Below are 27592 nucleotides of genomic sequence, written 5' to 3'. Positions count from 1 at the left end.
GAGAGAGAATGAGACAGAGGGAGTACATGAGAGGGGGGAGGGTCAGAGGGAGAAGCAGACTCCCCACTGAGCAGGGAGCCCGATGCGGAACTTGATCCAGGAACTCCAGGATCATGACCTGAGCCAAAGGCAGTCGCTTAACCAACTGAGCCACCCAGGTGCCCCACCACAAGCATTTTTATAAACTCCTTAGACTCTAAACTGCTAAAGATATTGAACCTTTCAACCTAAATTACCTGTTGAGGAGAGACACCTCCCAAAAACTATGACAAACTATCAAGCAACTATGTAATCCTTCCCCAAATTTACTAACAGAAATTCATTTTTAAAATTGGTAAGCCACTCTTGGTTGGTTAAGCATCCAACTCTTGGTTTTGGCTCTGGTCGTGATCTCAGGGTGGTGATCTCAGGATCCTGAGATCCAGCGCTGTGTCAGGTTCCATGCTGGGCGTGGAGCACGCTTGGGATTCTCTCCCCCCACCTTTGCCCCTCCGCCGCCCGCGCATGTGCACATGCATTCTCTCTCTCTTAGAAAAGATTAGTAAGCCAATAAACTCAAGGGAAAGCTGCTTTACTTTTACTTGTACATAAATTTTTACTGAATACACATTAATTTGTAAATTAATATTTTATACTATGATGATCAAGATCATGCAAATTTTCAAATAATCTCCTCAAAGATGATACAAGCATACTCTGATAAAGTACTTTGTGGTATACAACCTGCTTTCACTTGTCACATTTCACCTGACCCCCTATAATTACCTAGGCAGGTATTATTGTTTATCTCTGAGGTTCAAGGGGTTAAGTATGCAAGTCCTTCCCAAGTTAAAAATATATTTAACGCTACTCTTAACAATGTCCTGGGAGTCAAAAAAATTATATATATATGTACATATATAATATTTGAAGTATAATATCAATGAACATAAAATTTTAAATTAAAATGTTATCTATGATAGTTACCATGTAAATAGAGAAAATTAAATTCACCTAATTTAACACAAAAATTATCCCATTTTAATAACTAAGGAAACCCTAAAAAATTATAATACCCACTTAAAAATTAGTTTATTTACATTGATTTTTTAAAGTGTCAATTCTTTGTGAACAAAAACATAATATTAAAATATTATTAAAGGTCAAAGATAAGAAGAAACTGGAATTATTACTTCTCATATGAAATATCATTAACAACTCTCATTTAAAAACATACAAATGGTCCACAAAAAGCCAGTTCATCTTTTGACAATTTTCATCTTATTCAATACCACAATCATTCTTATCTCTTCTGTTTAGAATGCATGCCCAGAGTTAAACTAGACACCAGCACAATGTAGAGGTATGCCCACACATAAAACAAATGGTTTTTAATCTGATTAGGAAACTTGAGATTTGCCATCAGAGTCATTCAGAGAATACCTCAAAAAGTGTCTGCAAAGGAGCCTAGTGAACATAATTGCAGTAACTATATTAAGTTTGAACAATTCATGAAGTATGTTTGTGAGACTTTTTTTCTAAACAGGAAAAGTCAAATTAGCAAGTGAACTCATCATTTAGAAACACAAGCTTTTACTAATGTAGAATGGGTGTTTTCTTATTTGGGCCAATTTATTCTCAATTAAAAAACTAGGAACTATAAAGGCAGGACAAGACATTTTATCTGCTCTTTTCAATCTATGAATTAGAAACAGTTTAAATTGGCTGCATAATGCAAAATTTTCAGTACTGTTTTGAAAAATATTAATATTAAAATACTATAATGTACTTAAACATCTTCAATGCAAATAATTTATTAAACAAACACATCTCTGAAGAAAATAACTCAGAATTTATAACCTCATTTTAATTAACTACATAACAAAATTCTGTTTATGTGACAGATGCCCAGTAAAATAGCATGTATCTATTCCCTGGCACCCTCTTAAACTGGTTAGGACTGACTTCCCCAAAACTTAGGTGTCTGATACTCTGATTTATAACCAAAGCAAGCATTTATATAGTGCTTAAAACTTCACAAAACACATATCCATATACCATTATTTTCAAAGTTGATATAACCTGACTGGAGATCATACAGGTTCACAAAAATTAAGGAACGTAAACTCCCTGTCTAGTCAAGATGGCGCAGATCTGTTTTCCCCTGCTCCTCCTCACTAAGTACAATTATAAACCATGGAAATAATATAAGAGACAACCAGAGGAAAACTCTGAAAATGGTAAGAAGGCAGTGACCCACTTTGGGCCCAAAAGACAAGAAACAAAAGAGCAGCAGGGTGCTTTTAGTCCCCACACCCAAAAGAAAAAAGCAACCCAGACTGCCATTTCCCGACCACCAACTTAGCAACAGAAGGCAGACCAGACAGTCACATTCTTCCCCCCAAATTAAAGTGGAGTCCCTCTACAGTATAAGGGGGAAATCCAACTGGAAGCCCAGCCAACAACAAAGACCAGGGGAAGAAATTTTTCCTTACCCATCTGGCCTGAGACTGTTTTCCACCTAGAGATACAGAGACAAGTAGGCAAAGCTGAGGAACCCAACCAGAGCAAGCAGCTCAGTTTGGGCCAAGCCTCTCCTCCCTCATCCAAAGACAGGGGGACAGGGAAGAATGGGGAGGCATGGGATGAACAGCAGGAGGATCCTACCACAATCCTCTCCTTCTATCTAGAGATACCCAGAAGCCCAGCATGGGGAAAACCCTTTTGCTCCCTCAGACAGCACCAGCAAGGACTTAATGGGAGTCCAGCAGCATCAGATAAATTAAGGTGACCACAAAGGCTCTGAAAATTAAACTACCAATGGAAACACAGCCTACAAAAGTGAGCCAAAATCTGTATGTTAAACCTAAATAGGGTCTGTCTGCTAAAATAAAAATATCAATAGGGGGCCCAGAGCCTCCTAACAGATAAAAAAGAAAAGACTCAAGAAGTCACAAATTGAGTGAGAAAAGATCATCAACTAAGGCCAATGCAGAGATGAAATCAGACATTGGAATTATTTGACAAGCATTTTTAAAAACCATAATAAAAATGTTTCAGCAATCAATTATAAATTTTCCCAAAACAAGTGAGAAAATGGAGAATCTCAGCAAAGACACAGAATTTATATTAAAAAAAGAAGCAAAAGAAAATTATAGAGCTAAAAAAATACAACAACAGAAAAATGTGACCTCACTGGATAAACGCAATACAAACATAGAGATGATAGGAAAGAGAATCATTGAACTTGAGGACAGAAAAACAGAACTCACCCTATGTGAACAACAGAAAAAAAATTACGTCCTGGGCAACAATAGGCCGATAACAAAAGGTCCAACACTCGTATCACTGGAGTTGCAGAAAGAAAGGAGAGGTGCTGAAAGAGTATTTGAAGAAATGATGGCTTAAAACTGATCAAATGTGGCAAATACAAACTTACAGATCCAAAAAACTAGCAAACCCAAGACAGGATAAACACAATGAAATTTACACCAAGATACAGCACAATTAAATGTTCAAAATTAAAAACAAAAAACTGGGAAGGCAGCACACAGAAACAACATACTACTTATAATGGAACAACAATTCAAATGACACCAGATCTCTCATCTGAAATCAGAGAGGCCAAGAAAAGTGGCAACAGTATTTTTTGAATACTAGAAAAATAAAGAACTGCGAACCAAGAATTCTATATCCAGTGAAACTATCTTCAGGAATTATTAAACATCCATTTAACAATCCATTTAAACTGCTAAAACATACACTACAGAATGGGTGGCTTATACTCAAAAGAAATTTATTTCTCACAGTTCTGGAGGCTAAAAGTCCAAAATCAGGATGTCGGTATGATTGGGTGAGGGCTCTCTTCCAGGTAACAGACTTCTCTTTGTATCCTCACAGGACATAAAAGGGCAAGGGAGCTCCTCTCTGGCTTCTTTTATAACAGCACCAATTCATTCATGAGGGCTCCTCCCTCATGACCTCATCACCTCCCAAAGGCCCCAACTCCCAGTAGGATTTCAGCATATGAATTTTAGGGAAATACATTCAGACCACAGAAGGAACAAAGGGGCCATTTTTAAAAAGCATTCCCAAAAGAAGAAAAACTAAAAGACTGTGTCACCAACAGCCATACTTATAAAGACTGGCTGACAAAAACGTTCCAAACAACAGGAAAAAAAGAAATATAGGTATACACAACAGATTATCTTTTCCATCATTAGTTTTATAAATCATATTTGATGACTGAAATAAAAATGGCAACACCATTTCACACCCAAGACAATTATGTTTAAAAGTTGAGAAGGTGGGGCGCATAGGTGGTAGGTGGCTCAGCCGGTTAAGCATCCACCTTCAGCTCAGGTCATGTTCCTGGGGTCCTGGGATCAAGCCCCATGTTGGGCTCCCTGCTCAGTGAGGAGCCTGCTTCTCCCCGCTCTGCCCCCACCCCTCTCTCAAATAAATAAAATCTTTAAAAAAATTTTTTTTTAAATAAAAGTTGAGAAGGTAAAGGGTAAAATAGAAGTGAAGTTTACACACTTCAGTTGAAGTTGTAAAATATTGGTACCAGCAGACTATTATAAATCACATATGCATATTGTAAAATAACTACAACAACCACTGCAAAAACTACACCAAGACAGACTCAAAAACATTATAAATAGATCTTCTGCACATTACAAAAGATGGGATCCTAAAGACTGTTCCAGTAATCTGCAGGAAGGCAAAAGAGAAGTAAAATCCAAAAACCAGAGAAAACAAGCCAAAAAAACAAAACAGCAGACATGAATGGTGACATATCAATAATTACCTTATATGCAGATAGCCTAAATAATCAAAAGACAGATTGGCAGAGCAGATTTTTTTAAATGACCCAACTGTATGTTGCAAACAAGAAATATGATAACATATGTTGAAAATAAAGGAATGAAAAAGCTATAACAATATCTTTTAGAAAAGCAGTAGCTATATTAATAACACAATCAACCAACAGAATCTAACTGATACACAGTTGATCCCTGAACAACCCCCTCATACAGTCAAAACTCCATGTATAACTTGACGCCCCCAAATCTTCACTACTAAAGCCTACTTGTTGACCAGAAGCCTTACCGATAATATAAACAATCCATCAACACACATTTTATATATTACGAGTATTATATACTGCATTTTTACATAAAATTAGATAAAAGAAAATGTTAGAGAAGATCATAAGGAAAACACATTTACAGTACTGTACTGTAAAAAATCCACATATAAGTGGACAAGCGCGATTCAAACATGGTTCAAGTGTCAACTATATATAGAATACTCCACCCAATGACAGCAGAATACCCATGGAACTTTTACCAAGACCATATCCTGAGCCACAAAACAGACCTCAACAAATTTAAAAGAATTAAAATAATTCAGAGTGCATTCTGTGACCATAATGGACCTAAACTAGAAAACAGTAACAGAATGACAACAGGAAAACCTTGTAACACAATGGGGGGTGTTGGGGGGGAGAAACACTTCTAAAAAGTCCATGGGTCAAAGAGGAAATCTCAAAGAAAAAATTAACATACAGATACATAAAAATGAATGAAAATAAAAACACATGTCAAAATTTGTGAGATGCAGCTAAAGCAGTAGTTAGAAGGAAATTTATAGCACTAAATGCTTACATTAGAAATGAAGAAAGATCTCAAATCAATAACCTAATTACCTATCACAAGACACATAAAAAAAGAAAAAAGAAGAACATAAACCCAAAGCAAGCAGTAGGAAGGAAATAATAAGGAATAGAAATGAATGCAATTGAAACAGGAAAATGGAGAAAATCAATGGAGCAAAATTTTTAAGTCTCTAATATGACTAACTAATAGAAACAGAGAAGACACAAATCACCAAGATAAGGATTTTAAAAGGTTATCACTGGACCACTTGGGTGATTCAGTCAGTTGAACCTCCAACTCTTGGTTTCAGCTCAGGTCATGATCTCGGGTCATGGAACTGGGATCGGCCCCATGCTGGGTGCAGAGCCTGCTTAAGAGTCTCTCTCTCCCTCACTCTGGCCTTCCCACTGTGCACACATGCATTTTTTCACACTTTTTCACTCTCTTTAAAAAAAAAAGAAAGAAAGAAATGCAAAATTGGATTAACATCTGAAAATCAAGTAATATAAATAATACACCCTATCAACAGAATAGAGGACAAAAATCTTTATTTTTTTTGTAGATCATCTCAACAGAGGAAGAAAAACATGTGACAAAATCCAACCCCTTAGCAATAAAAACTCCCAAAACATTAGGAATAGAAGAAAATTTCCTCAACCTGATAAAGGCCATCTACAAAAAAATCGAACATTATACTTAATGGTGAAATACTGAATGCTTTCCCCCTACAACCAGAAACAAGACAAAGCTGTCCACTCTTTGTTTTTTTTTTTAAGATTTTATTTATTTATCAGAGAGAGAGCGAGCACAAGCAGGGGCTGCAGCAAGCAGAGCAGGCAGACTGAGAAGCAGGCTCCCCGCTGAGCAAGGAGCCCAGTGCAGGACTCAATCCCAGGACCCTGGGATCATGACCTGAGCGAAGGAAGACGCTTAACTGACTGAGCCACCCAGGTGCCCCTACTCTCGCTTCTTTGATTCAACACTGTACTAGACATTCTAACAAGGAAAATTAGGCAAGAAAATTAAATAAAAAGCATTTACAATGGAAAGGAAGCAATAAACTGCACCTCTATTTACAGATGACATGATCTTATATACATAAAACCCTAAAGAATATACTAAAAACCTACAGTTACATTAATCAAGACAGTGTGGTACTGACAGAGGGACAGACACATAGATCAATGCAAGAGAGAACCCAAAACTAGACCAACATAAATATGCCCAACAGATAATATAATTCCATGGAAGAAAGGTAGTCTTTTCAACAAACAGTGCTAGAACAAATGGGCATCCAAAGGCAAAAAAAGTCTGACCTAAACCTCACAACTTTATATAACAACTCAAAATGGATCATGAATTTAATGTAAACATAAAATTACAGAACTTTAGACGAAAACACAGGAGACATCCTTCAGGACCTAAAGAAAAGGGTTCCTAGGCTTGGAACCAAAAACATGATCCATAAAAGAAACCAGACTTCGGGATGCCTGGGTGGATCACAGTTGGTTAAGCATCTGCCTTCGGCTCAGGTCATGGTCCCAGGGTCCTGGGATCGAGCCCCACATCGGGCTCCGAGCTCCTTGCTCAGCGGGGAGCCTGCTTCTCCCTCTGTCTGCGGCTCCCCCTGCTTGTGCATGCACATGTGCACCCACTCTCTGTCAAATAAATAAATAAAATCTTAAAAAAAAAAAGAAAAGAAAAAAGAAACCAGACTTCATCAAAATTAAAAACATTTCCCCTGTGAAGGAACTTGTGAAGAAGATGAAAAGATAAGCTACACACTGACAAAATGTTTGCAAACCATGTATCTGACAAAGTCTTATATCTAGAATATATAAAGAACTCTCAAAAACGTAACAGTAAATACATATATTCTGATTAGAAAATGAGAAAAAGGCATGAACAGACAGCAAGAAAGTACATATGAAGATGTTCAGTATCATTAGCCATTAGGGAAATGCAAATTAAAGCTACAAAAAGGTATCACTGTATAGCTATTAGAATAGCTAAAACACAAAATAGTAACAACATATGTTGGCGAACATGCAGAACAAGTAGCTCTCTCACACACGGCTGATGAGAATGTAATATGGAACAGCCACTCTGGAAAGTTTTGATTCAACGAAGTATGTATTAATATATCATTCTTGAAATGACAAAACTACAGAGATGGAAAATAAGACTGTGATGAGACGGAGGGCTTTTGGGGTGGGATGCAAATATAAAGGAGTAGCAAGTGGGGTTTTCTTTGTGGTGAGGGAACAATTCTGTATCTTCACTGTGGTGGTAGTTATATGAACTAATATATGGGAGAAAACTGCAAAGAACTATACACACACACAAACGAATTCAGGTTAAACAAATGGTACAAAGTGAATAAATCTGGCAGTTAAGAGTACTGTACCAATGTCAATTTCCTGGTTTTGATGTCTTACTAGAGCTTTATAAAATTTGTCACCACTGGGGGAAGCTGGGTAAAGGATACACAGGACTGTACTAATTTTGCAACTTCCTGTGAGTCTATAATATTTCAAAATAAAGTTTTTAAACAAATAATATGAAAGGAGAGAAACAGGGTAGAGGTATAGATGAAACAAGAATGGCCATTAATTGCTGATTGTTGAAGCTAGATCGTAGTTATATGGAGATTCATAATACCATTCAATTTTTTATTTAATTTTTTCCATAATAAAAAGTTAATAAGGGGCGCCTGGGTGGCTCAGTCAGTTAAGCGTCTGCCTTCAGCTCAGGTCATGATCCCAGGGTCCTGGGACTGAACCCCTGCATTGGGCTCCATGCTCGGCAGGGAGCCTGCTTCTCCCTCTGCCTGCAGCTCCTCCTGCTTGTGCGCTCTCTGTCAAATAAATAAATAAAATCTTTAAAAAGTTAATGAAAATATAAGAAGGCCATATATCAAAATATTAACAGCAGCTTCTCCAGTTGATTTTTTTCTTTTCATTAATATGGATTTTAAATTTTTTTCTATAAATTTTTTATTTAAAAGTTTTTAAAGAAATCTTTGCTCATACAATCCTGTCTTCTTTTGTTTTACTCACTTAAAAAAAGTAATATTGGGGCGCCTGAGTGGCTCAGTCGTTAAGCGTCTACCTTCGGCTCAGGTCATGATCCCAGGCTCCTGGGATCGAGCCCCGCATCGGGCTCCCTGCTCAGCGGGAAGCCTGCTTCTCCCTCTCCCACTCCCCCTGCTTGTGTTCCCTCTTTTGCTGTCTCTCTCTCTCTGTCAAATAAATAAATAAAATCGTTTTAAAAAAGTAAATAAAAAAATACTATCGAAAAAAATTTTAAACATAAAAAGAACCCCATTGATACTTCTTCCTCTGACAATATACTGCTTAATTTGAAAATATTTCATTTAAATACCCATTTTTTATTTCACCCAATTAATTTCGCCTGAAAGTTCCAATATAGTTTTCTACAATTAAACCAAAAGGATCTTGCTAGAATAGATTTACAATTAGCACAATAACTCACCCTTACGGTGATCAATCTTCACACAATTCATGACACCCAAAGATGTTTTAACAATTCCAGTTGGGTTTGCATTTGCAATGTTGCCTAATGTATCATAATTAACTTAGAATTGTTTTGTTTTAAAATTGTATGTGGTCGGGCGCCTGGGTGGCTCAGTTGGTTAAGCGACTGCCTTCGGCTCAGGTCATGATCCTGGAGTCCCTGGATCGAGTCCCGCATCGGGCTCCCTGCTCGGCAGGGAGTCTGCTTCTCCCTCTGACCCTCCCCCCTCTCATGCTCTCTCTATCTCATTCTCTCTCTCAAATAAATAAATAAAATCTTTAAAAAAAAAAATTGTATGTGGGCTTTTTAAATTTTCAAACACTTTTTTAAAAAGCAGATGCTGGGGCGCCTGGGTGGCTCAGTCATTTAGCATCTGCCTTCGGCTCAGGACATGGTCCCAGGGTCCTGGGATCGAGCCCCGCATCTGGCTCCTTGCTCAGCGGGAGCCTGCTTCTCCCTCTGCCTGCTGCTCCCCCTGCTTGTGCTCTCTCTCTCTCTCCCTCTCTCTCATGCTGACAAATAAATAAATAAAATCTTTAAAACAAAAAAAAAAGCAGATGCTGCCAAATTTACAAGTTACAAAACCATGCTGATGAATTCAACAAACACATGGGAATCTGAAAACATAACAGTAATTCATTAAATACTGAGATTTTCACCATGCAATTATTTTTTAATTCAGTTATTTAAATGTATTTGTATACCAAGCAAAAATGACCAATACTGTTTCCCTCAGTACTAAAATTAATTTTAATTAAGTGAATTATAGTAGAAACAAGAGACCTGAGCTCTGCATTATCTGTGAGAACTTGGGTAAGTCACAATCTCTCTGAAACTCCATTTCCTAATCTACATACTAAAAGAGTTAAACTTGTTAATCTTGCAGCTCCAAAATCCTATGTACTGATGATCTAAAATATACTTCATAACTTTTGACCCATGATCATTCTAATGACAAGTCTGGAAAAAGATTCATAACAATGTGATAGATATTTCAATCACATTATAAATAACTTTTATAGATTTAAATTATTTGGGAGAATGTTATTCTCAATATTATGAGGTCGGGGTTTCTCAACATCAACATTACTGACATTTTGCACTGGATAATTCTTTGTTGTAGGGTTATCATGTGCACTGTAGGATGTTTAGCATCTACCCACTAGATACCAACAGAACCCCCTAGCATGGCAACCAAAAATGTCTCCAGACATTGCCAAAATCACCCCTGGTGGTGAACTATTGTATTAAAATAAAAATGTCCAGGTTCTTTGGAGATGGGAAGGAGGAAGAAACTGTTTTTGTTTTTGTGATAGGAGGAAAGGCATAAGAAAGGTTAAGAAATGAACAAAAAAGTTCAACTGCAAATCATATACTATGAAAAGGTACTACTCTTTTCTAAAAGGCCTACCAAAACACATGTTAACCAAATATTGTTGTATGTAGCTAAGTAGTAATAGTAGTGAGAATAACAGTACAGAAAGCTGAGGAGAAAATCCACAGGTATTCCATCTGTACCTCTTTAAGCATTTTCAATAAAAAGAGCCAAAAGTTTTTAAATCAGAGATTAATGAAGTTAACATAATTCCTATTCTCCCTAGCATTTGTGAGAAGGCTAAACATTCTCAAGTTATCTGCTATTCTCTAGCCACAGAGAATACCCACATGAAAAACACAATTACAATAAGCATCTATTTTAATCTAGTGTAAATGTGCTACAAATGCCATGAAAAGTTAATACTGAGGAATACCCTAAAGTCCCTTTTGTATTCAAAGAAAGGCCAAAGACCATGTGGAGAAACTACATTTAAATGTTGCAACAGAAAATTAAACGTTCACACATTCACTTTGTGGCTGTTTAATACTCACTACAAACTCAACTCAGCCATATTTTCCACCAAACAGAAAAATACCCAGTTTCCTTAGTCTATTCTTGGATAGGTCACCAGACTGGGAATAAGAGACCCAGAGTCTATTCCCAGTTGCAAAACAGACTGGTAATCTCAAGCAAATTATTCACTCAGGTTAAGGTTCTACACCCGTATCATGCTGACAATACTGAAAATCTGCCCAGAAACAAGCACGAGAAACCCAGGACTTCCTCCTGCACCCAAAGGACAACTGCAAACGTATTTTTAGATATATTAAATCTAAAAATCTGAATAGGATTTTATTTATAGCAACATTTAACATAGTTGAAATTTCAAAACTGCGTGGTGCCTTTACCACTGCCCCTTTAAATTAGTAAGAAATGCTTTTTTTAAATCACGCCATGCCCAATTTTGCAAAACTCTATATGCAAACTAAACAATCATCATTATGTTAAAAAAAAAAAAAAAAAGCTGTTTTTAATTCAAGCTCTTGGGAAGGGCTTTAACTTCTGCATTTCCTAACTCCATCTAGCTGTTAGTCTAGTACACAAGGAGTTCTTTCCTGACACCGTAAAAAGTGCTCCACAACGTCTGGAGAGCAAAAGTTTGCCCCATAGCCTAATTACGGAGAGGCCTTAGGACAGTTCTTACCACTAAGCATGCAGGTTTTACTAGGGCAACCAATATACGGATCCTGGCGTACATTTTTTGCTCTTGATACCAAGTAAAAAACTATTTGTCTAGTATACCAAATTACCCGTCTGACCTTACGGCACACCGTAAGACGGTAAATAAACCCCGGTCCAACAGAACATTTGAAAAAAGCAGGATTAGGAGGGAAGGGGGGGGATTGTCAATTAACATTCGGCAGTCCCCGCTGACAGGCAGACACTTGTTGGCCGCCGACAAGCCACTCACAAAGTTTGCCATCTCGCTGGGAGCAGGGGCTCTGCCTGCGCGGCGGGCCCCGACCCGGAAGACGGCTGTTGGGAGGCCCCGCCACCCGCCGAGGCACCCCAGCAGGCAAAGCCCCGGCTTCTCGGCGCTCCTCCGCCGCCTCCCTGCACAAGGGCGCACTCACGCACGCGCGCGCACACTCACACACGTACACACACAACAAAAGGAAGCCGTGCGAGCCGCGTGCGGAGGTCCGCTGGGGGCGCTCGGGAAAGCCCCTCCTCCCGGCCGCCACTGCACGGCCCGCGCGGCCTGCTCACTTACTGGAGCGCCCTCGGAGAGGCCCGGGTGCGCGGAGCGCCGCGCCGAACGCCCGCCCGACTGTGCTCGGCCGCGCTCGCGGGGGGCGGCGACGGCGGCGGCTCTGGGCCCACCACCGCGCAGCCCCGCGCCGCTGCTCCGCCCACCGCCCAGCGGCGCGCCGGCAAAAGCCCGCCCGTGCGGCCGTCTGAGCCGGCCCCCCGCTCGCGACTGCCCCGGCTTCTCAAGAAATGTAACTCTTATGTTGAATTATCCCCACCCCTACAAACCAAGGGACGTTTAAGCCCCCTCCCCGTACTGAACCACTAATCAAAAGTAGTACCCAACACAACACTCCTCACGATAAAAAATTTTTCAGTAACCTCTTCCTTAACCCTTCCGCTTACTCTGATTCTCCACACCTTAACTTACTCGTTTTAGTTTTCCCTTACCGTCCTGTTTTTACCCTAAGAGCTGTATTTCCCCCAAAAAATAATCTTCCCTAAACCATCTCTCCAATTTTACTCTTGAAATTTACTTTTCTAGTATAAACAAGCTTCCTTATAAATTCCTTCCATTAACATCTCCCACTTACCTATTCAAAACCGCTCCACAATTAACTTATAATTTGTATCAACTCCCACCAAATCAACTCACAACCTTCTAAAACTGCATTTTGTGTGTTCCCTCATTCCCTCCAAACTAAGGCTCTCCAACTTAACACAAATTGGCCTCAAACTGCCCTCAAATTTTGTGAACCAATTCCAGAAAGGCCACCACAGTCACTGAAAAAAATCCATTTCCCAAACATAATCCCAGTAACTTGACAATGACCTTTCCAAACATTCTCTACCAATTCACTGGAATCACTCTTAAGACTACCAAGACCATTTCCCTAAAGACTCTAATTATAGAACCTAATCAAATTAACACATTAAGTCTATCATTAATATCTACACATGCAGGTGTGCATATGTTGACAAACGCACATATATAGGACCCTACAAAACATCAACTTGTGTATTTCATTCTAATCCCCTGGATATTGGCTCTTCTCAAATTTAAAAGGAAAACTCCTTGATGCCAACGAAGATTTTCAGGCATCCAACCCCTATCTTGTGAAGTCACTTATCTGTTAAATTAATATAATTACCATTAAAACATTCTCTCACCATTTCCACTACAATCATGCCCAACAGCTTCCTTTACATCCATGGTTCATCTAACCCACACAACCCACTCAAATAGGCCATGCTATGTCAGAGGCAGGTCCTGGAAACAACTCTAGGCCAAATCAGGCAGGTTACAGCAAAGATGTGAGATGGGCAAAGTGACCTCCCTTGTCCCTCTTAGGCTTTTCAAAACTTTGGGTCTCCACAGGTCCTTCATTATTAAATTTCGTGACTGACTAAATGTAGACTAAATGTAGAAGGGGGGGGGAAGTGACGAATGACCTGGGGCTAGATTCTGGAATAAAGCTGCACTTGGGTGGAACACCAATAATATGTATTTTGTGTCTTGTCATATTTTTCTCACTGCCACTAAATATGCTCTCTGTAACATGGATAACATCAAAAACAGGATCAGGAAGTATTCTTTCTTCAGAGGGTGAAAGCATGAGTTAATCATGTAAGGAATATAATGCAAATACAAAGGATTTGAAGAACACAGCATTGGGCGAGTATTGGTTTAAAATGTCAGCTGCCGGGACCACAGCAAGGCACTGATGGAGAATCTCAAAAACCACAGTCAGGTAAGCACTGAGAGTCAAGCCTTTGACAGTACAAGGGGTAAGGTGACAGACAACAAAGACTGACAAAAATGAACACTTCTGCACAACTGGACAAGCAAAAGTTTGAGAGCAAAGACAAAGCCAAAGAATAAAGGGCCTGGTCTAGATCTTAAATATCATCAATGGAAAATGATGAAGGTTTCAAGCACTGAGATTTAAAAAAAAATCAAAATGAAACAAATAGTTTAACTATATTTTGTTTTTGGAATTGGCAATACAGCTCCTTTAGACATGTTCAATAAATGATAACTACAAACAAGACAGGAAAGCATATTTAGAACTGTGCATCTGGGACTTACCTCTATATAGGTAATAAGTGAAATGAGAAAACCCAGCAACCAGCCTCCTAAGAACACTAAGAAATATATGAGATAAAAGTCATTATAGATAAAAAAGAAAAGAAAAAACTACAGAGGCCATTTTAGATTCCTTAGGACATCCCCTTCCTACCACCCATCCCATTCTTCCCACTTTTTACTGAACCTCTTTATGTATACAAATTATCACCACACAGTTTTTTTTTCTTTACGTATACAAATTATCACCACACACTGATGTGGTTTTGAGGAACTCATGTAGAGGTCAAAAGATTTCAGTATCTCTATCATCATGCTATTTTTTCAAATACTTAATGCATACTGCACCATTTTTATAACATCATGGGTGGCAAGGACTGTCCTTATGCGCAGACAAGGAATAGGCTCCTGGCATTAGGTATTTCCCAAACAGCATTATGTTTTCCCCATATTTTCTCTGCTACAAGTTACTTAACTCTCCTCTTCTTACCTTTATTCCTATTCAGGTCAACCCCAACCTCCTCATTCATTTCTTATAATTTTTTTATTTTATTTTATTTATTTATTTGACAGAGAGAGACACAGCGAGAGAGGGAACACAAGCAGGGGGAGTGGGAGAGGGAGAAGCAGGCTTCCCTTAGAGCAGGGAGCCCGATGCGGGGCTCGATCCCAGGACGCTGGGATCATGACCTGAGCCGAAGGCAGACACTTAACGACTGAGCCACCCAGGCGCCCCTCCTCATTCATTTCTGTTCTACCCTTTTACTAGCTTCTATCAGCTTATTCATGTTCTACTGTCAACAAACTACCCTATGTCTTTTGCCTTTCATATTAATATATACCCCTACCTTATCTTTTTTTTCCTTGCATATGAATGGCTAGGATTTTGCAAGTATAATTTATAAAGAAATTTAAAAAACGGGTAAAAAGGGGCGCCTGGGTGGCTCAGTTGGTTAAGCGACTGCCTTCGGCTCAGGTCATGATCCTGGAGTCCCAGGATCGAGTCCCACATCGGGCTCCCTGCTGTCAGCAGGGAGTCTGCTTCTCCCTCTGACCCTCCCCCCTCTCATGTACTCGCTCTCTCTCATTCTCTCTCTCTCAAATAAATAAATAAAATCTTTAAAATAAATAAATAAATAAATAATAAAAAACGGGTAAATGTAACAAATCTGTTTATCTCCATCCCCACACCATAAGTCAGATACTATCATCTCCTGCCTGGATTGTTGTGACTACCCCTTCATGGTATCTCAAGCTTGGCTTTTCCTGGACAACCTATTTCTCTCATGACTTAGCTATCCATTCTCCTACTCCTTCAGCTTGCTAAAAGGACCAACTGCTTCTTGCTCCAAGGGTCACTCCTATTACTAAAAAATCTCTTTGCAGTTTACATTACTCACTTAAACCATTCCATCTGCAACATCTACCAAGTTCCAGAATACCGCCCCCCTTCCTTCCCAAAGACTTCAATTCTACTTTGTACCACATTCAGCCATTATTCTCAGTAACTTCAACAAGGATGTTGAAGTACTTTCTACACCCTGACCTTTCTCAGCTCCTAAAACCTTCAGCTGCACTTCAGCCACCCACACATATATAATGAAAATAGGTCATCAATTAGAGTGCTGTACCACTAGGATTATAACTTCAGAGACCTCTTTTTTTTTTTAAACAACTACTTTATAGTTCTACACCTGCTCTTTACCTCCTTTTGGCTTCCCTAGTTTCCCCATGCAATTTAAATCAGTCCATCAGCCATTTAATATTGCCCTCTCCAGAATATCATGACCTCCCATTATATTCACCATGCACCTCCCTAATGACAATCTTCACCATCTGTTTTCTTCACACCCACACACTGGGTGTTAAGTACCACCAGAAAGCTATGAAGTCTTCCACAACTGATTTATTCTAAATACAATTCTCTATCTCGTTGACTAATCCAAGTCATTTTCATATTTAAATCTTTAATCCCATCAAAACCTCAATCTCTTCCATAAAATTTCTTCAAATCACACCTTCTCCACCTGTAATCAAATCCTCTTTACAGCTTCTAAAATGCTGTATCTTCATCCATCTGTTACTTCTTGCCTCCAGTTTTGGAAAAAGAGCTGTTCCTCCTTCTTAAAATAAACTTCTTAATACAATTCCTACATTCAACGTTTCCATATTCTCCCAACCCACTCAGTCCTTTACCCCCATGCACTGTGGTCTCTGATCTGCTCTCCTGAAGACCAAAAAACAATTTTATGTACCAAATCATATGACCCACCACCTCAATCCTTATCCCCTCTTTGGTAATGACACCTGAACTACCTCTTTTGGTTTATGTCACTGTACCACAGGATTCTACTGTGGTCTCTCTAGTTGCTGCTTCTATCTCCAATAAGTACTGGTCCTCTTCCTAGCCCAAATAATGGGTATTTTCCCAAGTTCTGTCTTTCTCTAATTCTCTCCCCCTTGGCATTTCATCCCTTAACATTGCTTCTACATTTTCATTCCTCATATGGATATCTACCCTCAGCTCCCAAAAATAATCTTTAAACCATCCCCCTCTGCTACAATCTAATTTATTCCTTAGGAACTAGAATATATAATGATTTCTTTTTACCTATATCCTTCAATTATTGCTTCAATTAATACCTCAATTATCAGTCCAAATAATTTCATTGCCATTACCACCCTACCAAATCCAGAATTAGTAGCTTCAATTATCAACTCTAGGTACATATTCCCAAAGCTCTATTAGACCTCCTTCCTCAGCTGAATCCAGTATTTCTAAATCTAGCTAAATAATTCCCCTTTGCCTACTTCCATTGGTGTCCCACACACTGGTCATGTGTCTTAAAACCAAAGTAATTGTTCTTCCCCAGCAAAACAGTTCTGCTAACTGATCCAGTAATTTTTATTAATGGCACTACCATTCTCAAGTTACCCAAGAAAAGCCCCCAGAGTTTCCCTTTTCTTTTTCTCCAGTTTTCCAAAAGCCATTTGCCATCAAATCCCTCAATTCTTTCTTCTATGTATCTCATTTCTTTTATTCCCACTACCACCACTGCAACTTAGGCTCTCAATACTTCAAACTTCTGTCATAGCTTTCTTTCTTTTTTTTTTTTTAAGACTTTATTTATTTATTTGACAGAGAGAGACACAGTGAGAGAGGGAACACAAGCAGGGGGAGTGGGAGAGGGAGAAGAAGGCTTCCCGCCGATCAGGGAGCCTGATGTGGTGCTCGATCCCAACCCTGGGAACATGACCTGAGCTGAAGGCAGACGCTTAACGACTGAGCCACACAGGCGCCCCTTGTCATAGCTTTCTGACTTGTCTCCTAGTCCCTAGGTTCTCTTCATTGCAAAAACAACATAACAAAAACAGGCCACCACATATGTATTCTTAAATTATCTCATTTTCCCCACTCAAAACTCATCAATGGTTCCTCACCGCATACTGAGTCAAGTCCTTAGACTTCCAAAAAATAGAAACTTGCCAACAGCCCAACAATCGTGAAATGAACAAATACACTGTGATATGTTCATAATGGAATCCCACAGAGAAATGAAAAAGAATGAACTACTGCTATACGCATCATGGACGAATCTCACAGACATGTGTTGAGCATAAGAAACCAGACACAGATGTATGATTCCACTAGTAAGAAACTCAAAACATAAAACTACCCTGTTGTGCTAGAGATCAGAATAGTACAGCTGACCCTTGAACAACGCAGAGGTTGCGGAGCCAACCTCTCCCCACAGTGGTAGAAAATCCACGTATAACTTTCGACTCCCAAAAATTTTACCAATAGCCTACTGTTGACCAGAAGCCTTACCGATAGCAAACTGTATACTAACACATATTTTGTACGTTTTATGTAATATATACTTCATTCTTACAATAAAGTAAGATAGAGAAAAGAAAATGTTATGAAGAAAATCATAAAGAAAACACAGTAATTATCAAAAAAATTCCACTTGTAAGTGGATCTGTGCGATTCACACCCATGTTGTTCAAGGGTCACTGTTAATTACTTTTTGTTGAATGGAACATCAACTTGAAAGTGACAAATGAGGGAGCCTTCTGGCATGTTAGAAATGTTGAACTGGATGGTGGTTACATAAATGTCTACCTACAAAAATTCACTGATCTATAACAAGTTTTGAGCACTTTATGTACATAAAGTCATATCTCGATAAATTTTTTAAAACCCATTTAGTCTAGATTTTTAGATGTTTCCTCTACAGCCTTATTTCCCTCCATTCATAATATGAACCCTAAATTCCAGCTAATCTAGACCACCAACCCCTAAACACATCCGGAACTTCTCTGTCATTCATATCATACTCCCTCTTTTTGGAACACCAACCCTCACCATTCGCCTACTATAATCCTATTCATCCTTCAAGGCCTAAGCTACACACCAACTTCTCTACAAAGTCGAACCTGCCATAGTACTTCTGTCATAAACAGATGTGTACACATTTTTGTCCCTGGATAAACTCCTAAAAAAAATGAACTGTGTCATATATAAACATGTATCCTTCACACTGCCTACCATGGAACATTGTGCACAGTAAGTATACAAAAATATTCCCTGAAGAAATGCTTGCAGTCCCTCAAAAGCACCCTTCAATCTCACCCCTCCTTCTCAAACCTATCCCTTACTGTCTCCATTTGCAATTCTTCCTCAGTTTACGTATTTAATCATTCAAATAACTGAGGACCTACTATATGCAAGAAACTGCAATTACTGACCCTAATGTACCCCACTAAACTACCCCAACATGTATTCCAATTTCAGTTGCTGCCTTTTGAATCTTACCACAGCTCTAAATTTCCTTTCCTCCTTTCACCATCCAATCACAATCTACCCCCTCATTTCTAATCCTGCTATCAAAACAATCCAAGCCCTTCTTAAATTTCTCCAGTAGCCTCCTAACTGGGTTTGTCACCCCCCCAATCTTACTCTACCACACACTGCCACCAATCTACCCTGTACAGTACAGCTATCATCAGATTAAGGTATTCAATATACAGGCTTTTATTCCATTCTCTACTCAAAAAAGTTGAGTAGCTATACATTAATGATATGTGAACATACTTTCATCCTATGTTAACATACTTTAATCCTCAAATCCTAGCCTCAACCCTTGCCAAAAGGTATAATAATTACCAATTTTTTTTTTTTTAAGATTTTATTTATTTATTTGTCAGAGAGAGAGAGCACAAGCAGGGGGAGTGGCAGGCACAGGGAGAAGCAGGGTCCCTGGTGAACAGGGAGCCCGAAGCGGGACTCAATCCCCGGACCCCGGGATGATGACCTGAGCCAAAAGCAGATGCTTAACCAACTGAGCCACCCAGGAGTCCCAATAATTATCAATTTCTTGATGAGAAAATGGAATCTCAGAAAGGAAGTAATTCTCTCCATAATCATAGCACAGGTAAAATAGAAGGGCCAAGACTAAAACCCAGCTTCTGTTTGCTTACTAAGCACAACACTACATCATATCAAACACAAACTACTTAGCTTAGCTTTCAAGGCCACCCATTTTCTATCCAACCCCACTGACTCTTCCTACCTTTTATCATATTATGCCCTATTCATGAACTCTCTTTGTGTTCCAAACTACAAGTTGTGATCAATTATTTAGTTAGTCATGAAATCAGTTTGTGAGTGACAGCCATCTTTTTTTTTTGCCAAACAGAACAGAATGGAAAACATATGAGTGCATCCAACATGGTAAGGGATATGGTTATTGGTGTATCTTGTTTTATACATATACACACACATTCAAATATGCATATATTAGCTGAAGATGTGACATGTATTTCTTACTGTGGATCACAGTAAAAAAAAATTAAACACTAACTCACTATTCCCCACATATCCTTGGCTTCTCACCTCCAAGTCTTTGCTTTTGCTAATCCCTCAGCTTGGAACGCTCTCTTTCCAGTAATTTCTACCAGTCAGAATCCTATCCATCCCTTCAAAGACTAGCTCAAAAGCCACTTGCATGCCATTAAATGTAGTCCCAGGTTTCCCCCTACTCAAATGTTTTCTCCTACCTTTTAACTTCAGTAACATTCCGTTTTTCTTAAGATATGTTATCATAGTGTAGTTATTTGTGCACAAGTCCAGCTTCATACTAGAATATAAATCCCAAAGGATTTATTCCTAACTACATCTAACAATGCTTTTACATATAACAAATGTTCATCATCTGTTGACTAAAGAGAACTCACCCCATCATTCTCCGAAAACTGTTATAAATCCACATCATAAATAATTTCTGCTACATTCTAAACTTTGGTTTACTATTATCCTTCGAATTGTCTTACCATCTTCCTCCCCAAAATAACCATTTCAAATAATCCTCTACACTTTCAATCTTCTCTTGCTTTCTGCTAAACATAACCTACCATATACCAATAATCTTTTTCTTCTTTCAGAATCATACTTTCTGTGGAATAACACCTTTCCTTCTCCATCTGGTTATCTTCCACTTTATTCCTAGTTCTCTAGCATTCATAATAATAGACCTTATATTCTTTAAACAGATTTTTCTTTCATTTTCTCTTCAACTAGACTTCAATTATTTCAATTCATATTATAGTATACATATTTCTGTCAGCCCCAATAAATCCTTTGCAGAAAAAAGGCAGGTTATGAATAAATAAATTGAAACAATCAGAAACATATAGATCATTTAGAGCTTGTAAATTATCTGATACTTTCTCATTCATTCATTTATTCAACAAGCATGTGTCTACTAGGCATATGCCCTCAATTCTCTGACTATTCTATTCTGTAATTCAGAAAGCAGCTTTGAGAAAAGCACGCAGGAAAATGCCAGGATAGCAGAGCCAAGTTGACTCATGCTCTTCACTCACAGAGACCAAGTAATTTGTGGGGTACAGGCTCATAAAAGGAAAAACTAAAAGTTACACTAGACATAGATGGAAACAGACCCCCCCCCCGTTGTTCCAGGAGCTCAAAATCTACCCAGCAAAGGAGAATTTGAAGAGGAACAAACCAGTAGGAGTAGCTAAAATGAAATAGGCAGAAAGCATTCAGACAAAAATAGATCGAGACTCTAGGTTCATTCTAGGGCTGCAAGAGAAATTTGGAGCAATTTAGTTCCTCTCCTGAGATCCCTAAGGAATCCTTTCAAATATCTAGCTAAAGTATGGTACACTTAAATCCTTTCCCCAAACCTTAGCCAATATTCATTTCTCCATTCCCTGAACTCCTACAGCATTTACTGTCCATAAAACTCATTTGGGATCTTAATCATAAACCACCTTGTTCACAGTAATCAAAGTGTTTGTTAACAAATATACCCAGAATTTATTTACATATTAAAATCAGCGAGGTCCTAGGGGCGCCTGGGTGGTTCAGTTGGTTAAAATCAGTGAGGCCCTCTTTAAAATAGTTACCTTGGGAGGCTACCACTTATCCATTTATTCACTCCATCCACCCAACCATCTGATGCACTTAACCAACATTTATCTAGTGTTCGACTACCTACAAGTGAAGCTATCATCACTGTTCAACATATTTCCGACTTCATCACGGGGAGTGTTTTCCAAAATCAGTTAATAAGTCAACCAAGAAAACCATTCCTATTTCTGTGACTAGCTGAATTTAAACCAAAACTATTCTTTATTCACTCTTATTTGTTATTGACAGATCTTCAGCATTTCTAAAAATCAAATCTTTCAAACTAAAAAGATTTGTCACCAATGAGACTACTGAATAACATTATGCCTAATACTATTTGTAATTCTGCCATTCTGAAGGGATTATGAACACTGAAGATAGGGACCACATTTAACCTACCTTTACAAGCCCAGTCCCCCAAAAGTACACAATAGGTACTTAATAAACAGATAAATTGTACAGAATGTGCTGGAGGCTTAGAAGGGAATTCAGAAAAAGTGATCCAAATGCTACTACTGAAAATGACTACCAAAATACAAAAATTCTCATCTGGAGGTATACTTTTGATATTGGTTTTAAAAAATCAACTTTCTGAAATCTTAAACTGTTACGAAATTACTTCATAACTGTCTTTTTCCCCCTAAAAAAATATAAATACTATAAATTCCTTGAGGGAAGAAATTTCACCTAACGCTTTTTTACTATCATGCCAAAAATGAATTACATCAGACAGATTCCTAAAACAGCTAAAAATCTCCAAGCAGTCATTTAGGTAAGAAAATCCAAATTAAACCAGCCACCAACTCTAGATCCAGATTTAAAATTTACTCAGATTTAGGTGCCTGGGTGGCTCAGTCAGTTAAGTGTCCAACTCTTGATTTTGGCTCAGGTCATGATCTCAGGGTCATGAGATCGAGCCCCACATGAAGCCTCCTTAAGATTATCTCTCTCCCTCTCCCTCTGTCCCCCCTCCCCCCGGCACCCCCTAAAATAAATAATAAACTCTAACATAATAATAATAATAATAACAATAATAATATACTCAGCTTAAACTAGCCTCAGATTAGAAGAGAACCTTTGGTCCCACCCCTTCAATATTTTGGCCAAGATTGTTCCAGTCCCATTCTAATCCATTCTGTCTTCTTCCCTTAAATCCAAAGGCTTCACCAGATACCCCTTTTGTCCCTCACTCTCTCAAACACACACACACACACAATTTTTGTCTACAGTACTTCCACAGTACTCAGCAATTTGACACAGTCCCACTATTATCACTGACAGTGAACACTACTTTCTATCAGTCATTCAACAGGTATTTATTAAGCACTTAAAAATCAAACTGTTTTGTTTTGTTTTGTTTTAAAGATTTTATTTATTTATTTGACAGAGACAGAGACAGCGAGAGCAGGAACACAAGCAGGGGGAGTGGGGAGGGAGAAGCAGGCTTCCCGCTGAGCTGGGAGCCCGATGTGGGGCTCCATCCCAGGACCCTGGGATCATGACCTGAGCCGAAGGCAGTCGCTTAACCAACTGAGCCACCCAGGCGCCCCAAAAATCAAACTGTTTTGAATTTCCCCAGAGATTAAAGAAACTCTTGGCTCCAGAGTAGGTTACAGTCTAGCCACCCTTTGCAAAACAAAGAATAATTCCCAAAAGCAAATACAAGATTTAGCAGTATATAATCTGCATGTGAACGCTGTTCTTATTCAAAGTAAAGATTCTCAAGAGGTGAGGTTACTTAAACAAGACTTCCGAAAAAGGGAGCAAGTTCTTTCTATTCTCCCCATCTGTCTACTGACTCAGTGATGTTAAACCTCGTACACAAATTTCAAAAATCAGTATTTTTCGAATCAATCCTAATATATGAGCACCCTACTTTTTTCCACACATTCCCACCATATTAGTGACTTAAATACACAAATTTCCTTGTAACTGCCACAAATCTCAGTCTCACCACTGTAAATTTAAATCTCCTTCACATCAACTATATCCAAATGTCCTCAGAATTCTTTACCCTTTCTTCAGCCTCCTACAAATCTATCACCACCTCCATCATACCCTGACCTTCATCCTCTTCCCCCTTTTATCACATTTCCCCATCCCTCCTTCCCTCCACAAAAAAAGAAACACATTATCCACAACAATTCATTCCTTCCTAAAAACTCTTATAAGAATTGCCACAGAAGCCTGCTATGAACAGTCAAGGGTCCTTTTAATCCATTCCCAGATTCCCCACTCTAAAACTCTCCAGAAGACTGTCAAAGAACACTGCACAACTGACCTGGTAACTACTTCCAAGATGAACAACTATCATTGCCAAGCAACTCCTCTCTCTAACCAGCAACCCTTATGCTGCAAAGATGTTGTTTCCCACAACCTAGTGTTTCTTACAGGTCCATCCATTAAACTTCCGTTTACCTTCTCACCCAGTTCATTTCCAGTCTAATTTTAAATGCTTTCTCTTCAAGCATATTATTTAAAGATATAAAGACAGCTAATAAAAAAGCTAAAATAATAACTATCAAAGGTCTGAAAGGAGGAGAATGGGGATAATGCCAATGACACAAACCCTTTCCATTCATAGAAGTCTTCTGACTCCTTCATAATGTCATTTTAATCAATCAAGAAATAACAGTACATGTATATTACCTGCAGACCTGAAGAAAAGCAAGAACTACAAAAATTAATGCTTACAAGTAGTAGCCTCTGGAAAGTGGGACTGCAATGGACAGGTGAGACAGGGGCTACTGCTTTTCGTTATAAGCTCCCTCAGGACAATTTTACTTTTTAATTATGTACATGTGTTATTTCATACAATTTCAAAGGGAAGAAAAATAATGACATAGTATATTTAAGTCCATTAAACCTACAAAAATTAAGTGATAATACATAGTGCAGGTGAGCGGAAAGAAAAGACTCTCTCATTCTGTGATAACAATAAAAATGGGTACATCCTACTATGAAATATACTGAAGCCCTTGAAAAGAAAGAGTAAATCTAAGTGTACTGACATAAAAAGTTTTCCAAATTAAGAAAAAAAAAAATCCTGGATTATTTCCACTAAAAATTTTTTAATAAAAGCCCCTCTCATTTCTAATGCTAAATTCTCATCCTCCTTTAGATATATTTGCTAAACAAATGAATGAGTTTTTCCATCCCTCTCCCAAATTTCTTTCCATCTTCCCCATTAATCCCTCCACCCTCTACTTCCATAAAAAGATTTTTTATACTACCCTCTCTTCAGTTGAATTAATATTACAATGTGTACATTGTAATATTCTTTCTTAATAACAAAAAGTGAGTAATTTTCAGGTAAATCTTAAGAGTATGGTTCTAGCCTACATTTCCCTCCTGAAAATCTGGTCTGGTGGGAGCTCAGCAAATCCAATAGGCCTTGGTTCATTTCCTGATATGGAAATGCTAATATTCCCTCTAACCTGGCTCTAGAATCATCCAGTCTCTTCAGGTTCCCCTAGACCTCAAGACAACCAGTCCTGACCTCCTTGCAACCTAAGACCAAAACAGATATTCTAGATCCTCCATTCTGCAGGCCCACATTTTGCAGGCTGATGCATTTTCTTCAATACCACAATGCCTCAGTGAGAGTATACATTCAGGAACCCTGAATAGCAAAAGATCTCCCACCAGCCCCAGAGTTACGGAACCAATCCCGTCTGACTAATTTGAGCTCCAAATGGAGCCTCCAAAGAAAGGCCACCGTGCATGGACTCCCCCCACCATTAATTATAACCCTGTGTACTGCAACCCAGGGTGAATAATATGGCATCAGTTCTCCTGGACCAGATAAGCTGGGTAGTGAAGAAAACCGCCAAGCCAAGTAATTTCCATTCCAGCATTAGTGTTCACTCGGCCTCTAATAAATGACAATACTTCAAATTTGCTAAAATCTAAACTCATGGCTTAGGGGATCCCTGCAGGCCAGGCATTTTCTTACCGTCTGTTTCAGAAATTCTCATATTCGCTGGTGCAGGTCTAAAAGGTCTCAGACCAAAACTACAGACTAAGGTCTAATTCTCAGTGACCCCAAGCACTACAGGACCGCACTTACCAGATGTCATCTACAGAAGAGCCCAAACAGGTTCAGAACTAGGCCATCCTGGCCCATCTGGAATAACTCTTTAGTCCTTGGGCCAACATTTATTAATTCTACTACATCTGTCTATTCTATCATGCATTCTCTTCATAGTCTCTAGTATTCAGCACTTCCTCTGGCTTCAAACGCGGTCCTTTCTATTCGCGGAAACTCCTTGTATCCCTTCTTTCCTTTCCTTAGAAACGCTTCAGTTCTTTCCATAACGAAATCCCCAATGTATCTGCACAATGAACACCCCCCGGACTCCTCAAGACTCCTCCACAGCCACCCTCTGCATTCCTCCACCTACCCGGCATCTTTCCCTCCGGCCTCCCGCTCCCTGCACACACTCCCACTACGTTTCCCGCAGGGATTCCCTTTTCTCCAACCCCTGCCCTTCCCTTCTCCCAAAGAACACACTCTGGCAGCAACAGTGACTGAGGCCTGCGGTGCATAAAGCACTGCACCAGGCACGACGGACAGAGAACTGGTGTCTCCCTAGCCTTTTCACACCCACACCCAGCACCCTCCGGCCTCCCCCTGCAAACCTCCCACCTCCTTCCCTACCTCTGACACCCGCCTCAGGCCTCGGAGGCCGCCTTCTCGCCTCCGCCACCCCCGTCATTATCCTTTCTCAACCCCCCAACCCACCATCCGCGCCCTGCTTCCTCCCGTTCCCCAGCCAGCTCCTGCGCTTCCCTCGGCCTCGGCCGCTCCCCTGGCCACCCCCAGCCTCGCCACGGCTCGCTCCCCCCGGGGTCAGGCCGTTACCGCCGCGCGCTCCCCCCGCGCGCCGCCCCCTCCCCCTCCCCCGCCCTCCCCTGGGCCCGGGCCTGCCAGGCCCAGCGCTTTACCGCGGGCGGGCGCCGAGTCGCGCGGTCACCGACTGCAAGCGGCGGCAGCTCCAACCTTTCTAGGGGCCTTGAGAGGAGGGGAAGGGGGGAGGGGAGAGAACTTTTGCTGTGGCAGCTTCGGCAACAGCTCCCACCCCTGCGCCTTTCTCCTCTTCCTCCCCCTCCTCCTCCTCCTCTTCCTCCTTCTCTTCCTCCTCCCAGAGCAGTCGAGACGCAGACATGCCGCGGCTAGAGCGCCGCCGCGGTCGCCGCCACAGCCGGCGCGGTGCATTGTGGGAAGCCTCGCACACGGGAAACGCTCCGCGGCGCCTGCCCTCCCTGGCCTGGGGACCAGGCTGGGAAGACCCAGCGTGGCTTCGATTCCGGCGCCTGCGTGTCACTGGCGCAGCGTGGCCGGGGAAGCTGGCCCCGAGCCGCTGATCCCCCGGGCTGGGCCTGGGGGAAAGCAATATGAGAAATATCGGTCCTGAGGAAAGCTCTTTGACAGGGGGTCAAGCCTTCAGTGCCTAGCGCCCTGAGAAGTGGAGGACTCGGGGGTCGGGTGCGTTTCAGGCCTGGGGACAAGGAAGGGGCGGGGACCTAGGTGAAGGACCTATCTACCAGAATCTCCTGGCTTTTTCGTTTCTTCTCTCTTACCCTCCTTCTCCCCCGCCACCTCCAGTCGTTGACCTCTATCACCCCAAGTGCCATCTTTTCCGGAAACGGCCCTCCTGGGCCCTTGAAACCAGCAAACCCTGTTAGTGTCTGCAAACTGAGAAGCAGGATGTGAGTCTAAAGAAAGACTGTTCTGGACCCTGTTGCGCAAGGTCTTACAGGTTTCTCCCTCTCGCTTCACCTGGGGCCCAAACCTAGCTCTTTATGGTAAAGACTTGGGA

The 27592-nt window shown here is 40.1% G+C and overlaps 1 protein-coding gene across 4 annotated transcripts in view; it reads right to left on the bottom strand.

Annotated features, from left to right (window-relative positions):
* The window catches only part of ZNF148 (zinc finger protein 148), a 121288-nt gene extending 94362 nt beyond the window's left edge, over positions 1 to 26926 (bottom strand). Inside the window, exons 1-2 of one of the 4 annotated variants that reach the window (XM_081832492.1) lie at positions 26718 to 26926; positions 14336 to 14391 (exon numbers count right to left, since the gene is read on the bottom strand). The gene's annotated coding sequence lies outside the window, so the exon portion shown is untranslated. Of the gene's footprint in view, positions 1 to 12268; positions 12375 to 14335; positions 14392 to 25839; positions 26189 to 26717 lie in introns of those variants that run through there. The other 3 variants (XM_006738410.3, XM_081832502.1, XM_031033645.2) reach the window with 3 other exon arrangements.
* Between the last annotated feature and the right edge of the window lie 666 nt (positions 26927 to 27592).

Source organism: Leptonychotes weddellii, chromosome 1, assembly GCF_054177405.1.
Source record: "Leptonychotes weddellii isolate Sample4059 chromosome 1, ASM5417740v2, whole genome shotgun sequence".
NCBI lineage: Eukaryota > Metazoa > Chordata > Mammalia > Carnivora > Phocidae > Leptonychotes > Leptonychotes weddellii.
The sequence above is the reverse complement of the archived record's forward strand: the minus strand, read 5'-3'. Positions and strand labels throughout refer to the sequence as shown.